Genomic DNA, 6,000 nt, shown 5'->3' with positions numbered 1-6,000 from the left:
ACGGCCTATTTTCGTAAAAACGTCTGAAATTCTGGAGCTATTTTCTCCTGAAAACAGCTCTGTCATTTCAGACGTATTTGGCGTTGTTGTGTGCAAATACCCTTAGGGTATGTTCACACGCAGAGTCAAAAACGTCTCAAAATACGGAGCTGTTTTCAAGAGAAAACAGCTCCTGATTTTCAGACATTTTTTGTGCCACCTGTGATTTTCGCTGCGTTTTTTTACGGCCGTTTTTGCAGCTTATTTCACTAGAGTCTATGGAAAACGGCTCCAAAAACGTCCCAAGGAGTGTCTTGCGCTTTTTCGCGGCCGTTTTTTTACTCGTAAAAAAACGCAGCGAAAAATGCTCCGTCGGAACAGAACGCTGTTTTCCCATTGAAATCAATGGGCAGATGTTTGGAGGTGTTCTGCTACCGATTTTTCAGTCGTTTTTTAGGCGTTTATGATAAAAAAAACGGCCAAAAATAGGGCGTGTGCACACAACGCTTAATACGTCTGAAATTACGGAGCTGTTTTCATGGGAAAACGGCTCCAGAATTTCAGACGTTTTTACAAGTGCACGCGTTTTTCACAGTGTCTTTTACGGACGTCAATGAAAAACGGCTCCAATTACGAACTGTCCTGCACTTCTTTGATACGGCCGTAATTTTACGCGCCGTCTTTTGACGCGTAAAATGAAGGCTCGTCTGCACAGAACATCGTAAGACCCATTGCAAGCAATGGCCAGATGATTGCAGACGTATTGGAGCCGTCTGTTCAGGCGTAATTCGAGGCGTAAAACGCCTCCATTACGTCTGGAAAGAGGTTGTGTGCACATACCCTTAGTTGTGTAGACTAACCCCCATGTAGTACTTATATTTGCTGGATTATTCTTTCTTTCATTTTTAACAGTGGTAAAGGTGACACTTTCAAGTTGTTTTCTTTGATCTTATAATGCGTTGCCCAGTACAGGGACAGTACGTGCCGGATTCTTATCCATTTATTCTGAAAGTGTTCATTTGATCAACAAATGCAGATCTAGTAAAACCGTATCTGCTTTACATCTCACTATATTTAACAACTGTTAGTACCATCCAAAAACCTTGTCCAAAATCTAAAATCATGGAAAGTGTATACAATTGCTGTTTAGATGATGATGATGGTTTAGAATGGGACTTATTCATCCAGTAACTTATAGGGGTTTTCCGCAATGCCCATAAAATGTACTCAATGGAGGAAATGGTAAAAAAAAAGTAACTTTATTTAGCTGGTAAACCCACTGCCACTCTAGGCCCACCGCTATGGTGGTCCCCGTCACAATTTGTTTACCTTGCTGCAGCGATGATGTGCCTGTATACCCATGTGACTGCTAAAGCCAATCACTGGCCTCGGCAGTTTTGTGCTGAGGCCAGTGATTGGCTGTAGCGGTCATATGGGTATAGCGGCACATCATCTCTGCAGGTGGTAAACAAAGATCAGCAGGGATCACCCAAACGGCAGAGCTGCAATGGCAGTGAGTTTATCAAGTGAGGATGAGTTATTCTGTTATTTTATGCCAATTCCTTAAATTCAGTCCATTTTCTGGGGATCTTGGAAAACCCTTTAAATCACTTTCATGTCCAACGTTGAACATAACGCTTCATTAGGTCTTTTGGCCGTCGTCGAGCTGGTATATGTCAGTATACATCTTTTTTAGGTATAGAATATCATAGATTACTACGTGTGGAATGATGCAAGAAAACGTTTACCTCACAGTATACACAGATTTTTTTGTAACATAAGAGCCGATGGGTGACATATGCCACTGTATGGCATACGTCACAGGCATAAATGTAATGTATACATCATAAGCTTTTAATGACGTATATGTTAAAAGGGTACCATATTAGGCTATGGGTGATGGATGCCTGTAGCGAATGCTTAATAGTAGCATCCATTACCTACAGACTATAATAGTTTCCGTTTAACGAATACCTCATGAACTGTTATGACCACAGTTTTTGACATATTCGTTTAATGTATACAATTATAGTCTATGGGGATGCATGACAAAATGTTTAATGATTTAATGTATACATCGGGAGCTTTTCCTGGCGCTTACTTCAAACGGATTGCAATAAGCGTGACATGAAGGTGGTGTAAAGTGCACATGCCAATAAACACATATTATCTCACTAGTGTTAGGGTATGTTCACACGACAGCGCAAAATACATCTGAAATTACGGAGCCGTTTTCAGGAGAAAACAGCTCCTGAATTTTAGACGTTTTTGCAAGTACTCGCGTTTTTTTGCGGCGGCATTTACGGACGTAATTGGAGCTGTTCTTCATTGGAGTCAATGAAAAATGGCTCCAAACACGTCCCAAGAAGTGTCCTGCACTTCTTTGATGCGGGCGTAATTTTACAGCGACGCGTAAAATTACAGTTCGTCTGCACAGAACATCGTAAAACCCATTGCAGGCAATGGGCAGATGTTTGCAGACGTATTGGAGCCGTCTTTTCAGGCGTAATTCGAGGTGTAAGACGCCTCCATTACGTCTGAAAATAGGTCGTGTGCACATACCCTTATTACTGAACATAATTCAGAGTACACAACTGCCAGGTGTGTGCTACTCTACCCATCAGTTGTTGCTAGGTGGCTGTCTCCTGAAGAGGAAAAGAGAGTACACAGGAATCTACCATCTGCAAACTACATTTTCTCTAGGGAACAAATAGTAATCTAGCAATAGCGCCACATTCGCCTTCCCACTTTTAGGCCTGCGATTATTCTCTGAATTGCATCCATTCATGTACTGTGGGTACAACCTGTGACAGTTCATAGAGATTGTATGTTATTTCTAAATGAAGGCACAATAAAGGCACAAAAGACTAAAAAGATCCTGAAATCTGTATTATACAGCTGGAACCCTCCTGTAACTGCCAGGACCGTAGCAATCCTCCGATCCGGCCGAATACCCGGCTCTCAATAGAGCGCAGCATCTGATGGGCTTTAACCCGACCGGCAACCCAGCGACGCAATCGATGGGTTGCTATGGCAATTGGAGGCCAAATAATCATTCCGTGTCTGCCTTGTATGGGAGCCTGCAGGTCCTCAGAAAATGCTAATTTTTGCAATTTTTCGCTAAAATTTGGTGTTATTCACAATTAAATACTGCATGTATTGACCAAATTTTACCCCTAACTTAAAGTCCAATGTGTCACGAGAAAACAATATCAGAATCGCTTGGATAGGTAAAAGCGTTGCGAAGTAATTACCACATAAAGTGAAACATGTCAGATTTGAAAAATGAGGCTCTGTCAGGAAGGTCAAAAGTGCCCAAAGCGGGAAGGGGTTAACTTTTATAATTTTTTTGATGGGGGTAAAGAAAAAAACCAGCAATTTTGCCACTCTTTTTTGCGTCCAAAATTTACGCCGTTTACTGTGTGGTATAAATAACACAATAATTTTATTCAGCGGGTCGTTATGACTGTAACAATACCAAATTTAGATAGATTTTTTATGTTTTACTACTTTTATACAGTAAAAACACTTTTTTCCAATATTATTTGTTTTTGTGTCTCCATAATTGAAGATCCATAACTTTTTTATTTTTCTGTCGATGCTGCTGTATGAGGGCTTGTTTTTGAGGGACAACTTGTAGTTTTTATTGGTACCATTTTGGAGTACTTGCTTTTTTTTGTTCACTTTTTATCACATTTGTTTTAAGGCAGGATTCACAGAAAACAGCAATTCTTGCATTGTTTTTTATTATATTTTATACGGCGTTTACCGAGCGGGTTAAATAATGTAATAACTTTATAGTTGAGGTCGTTACGGACGTGGTGATAACAAAATATATGTAACTTTTTTACTTTTCTTTAGTTTTTTTAATAATAAAGCATTTTGTAAGGGGAAAAAGTGTTTTTTAAATTTTTTTATTATTAACTTTATTCAACTTTTTTTTTTACTTTTTCACTATTCGGGGACTTCACTATACGATAATCTGATCGCTTTTATAATACACTGCAATACTTCTGTATTGCAGTGTATTACTACCTATGGCATGGCCTAGCAGGCATTAACTAAAGGCAGACCTGGGGGCCTGGGGGCCTAATAAGCTGTCCCCCAGCTGCCATAGAAGACACCTAAACTCTGCGATCTTATCGCAGGATGCCGGTGGGGTGAGAGAGGGAGCTCACTCCATCACTCCAAAACCACTCAGATGCGTTGCTCGCTATAGAGCGCGGCATCTGAGGGGTTAAACGAGCGAGATCTAAACTGATATCGATCTCGCCTGTTCATGCAGGGCCGTTCCCAGCCCTCAGCTACCTCTGGTAGCTGAGAGCAGGGAGATTTAACGGGTCCCTGCTCTGTTTATTTATTCCTATGCAGCGCCGTTAAAAGGCGTATGCATCGGAATAAAGCCCAATAGTGGCCGCTGTGAAAAGGTGTATTGGTGGTCCCTAACGGGTTAAGTCACAAAAAAAACCATCAGAATTGCTGTTTTTGGTCACTTTGCATTTACCACAAAATGGCACTAATAAAAACTACAGCTTGCCCCGCAAAAATCAAGCCCTCACATCGCTGTCAGGCCTCATTTACACGAGCGTGTGCGTTTTGCATGCGAAAAACATGCTGCGTATTGCGCGTTGCCATTGCGTTTTCCATGCGTATACGCAGCGTTGTTGCATTTTTAACGCGCGCACGACCAGCGTTTAAAACGCGAGTAAAAAACGCAGAGGTCATTAATGCAAGGAAGAAGTCGCATTTGGGTTCATCCACTTGTGGCCCAACGAACCTCCAAAGGGCATTTTCATACTCTGTATGAGGATTTACGTCGGCACCCCGAAAAATCTAGAGCGTTCTGCCGCATATCTGTGGCCACATTTGATCTTCTGCTTGAGCAGATTCGCCCTGGCATCACCTACCAGAATACCAACATGAGACGCATTTCCCCTGAGGAACGTCTGCTTGTGACCTTGAGGTATGTGTGCAGTTGCAATTACTTCTTCAATGACGCTGTCTGTTTTACAAGTCCCCCCTAACATGTGTTGTTGATTGCTTTTGGTTTCTCTTGGCTTTTTAGATTTCTGGCCACAGGCAATAGTTACCATTCGTTACATTTCGAATTTCTTTTGGGAGTGACCACCATTTCCGTCATTGTCACATCCACCTGTGTCGTGTTGTGGCAGAGATTAAAGCCCACGGCCATGCCTCAGCCCACGACAGAACATTGGCTACAAATTTCGGAGGGATTTCTTCGAGCAACTCAATTTCCTAACTGTATTGGTGCCCTAGACGGCAAACACATTCGGGTGAAGAAGCCCCCACGCAGTGGCTCGCGATACTATAACTACAAACAGTTTTTTTCTATGGTATTGTTGGCCTTGGCGGACACAAATTATTGTTTCACAATTGTTGACATAGGCTCATATGGAAGCTCTGCAGATGCCTGCATATTCCGTTCATCAAGAATGGGGAAGCGACTTTTGAATAATCGACTGGCGGTGCCGGAACCTTCCATCCTCCCTTGCTCCAGCGGACCCCCAATCCTATATGTCATCGTTGCGGATGAGGGGTTTGCCCTGACAAGGCAAGTCATGCAGCCTTTTGCAAGAAGGTGCTTGGATGAGCGTCGCCGCATGTTCAATCTCCGCCTATGCTGAGCTCGCAGATGTGTGGAATGTGCCTTTGGCATTATGTCAAACAGGTGCGGGTCTTTCTGTCGACAATGCAATTGTCCATGCAGCATGTGACACGTGTCATACAAGCGTGTGTAGTTCTGCATAACTTCTGCCGCATTCATGATGCTACCTTTGATGCAGAATATATCCTAACACATGCAGCCACCAGCGACACTGTCCCGCCTATTCTTCTCGGGCGATCTCTCACATCCGGACTTCGAGTGCAGGATAGTTTGGCGGCATATTTTGAGAGCCCATCAGGAGCCGCACCATGGGGGCGTGATGTCATTTAAAGGGTTGGCTATTTTTTGGAGGTTTCAGGACACAGGTTCCAAGTGGCCAGTGTTTGTTGTTTTAG

This window comes from Rhinoderma darwinii, chromosome 1 (assembly GCF_050947455.1).
Source record: "Rhinoderma darwinii isolate aRhiDar2 chromosome 1, aRhiDar2.hap1, whole genome shotgun sequence".
Classification (NCBI taxonomy): domain Eukaryota; kingdom Metazoa; phylum Chordata; class Amphibia; order Anura; family Rhinodermatidae; genus Rhinoderma; species Rhinoderma darwinii.
This window is presented reverse-complemented; position numbering follows the sequence as displayed.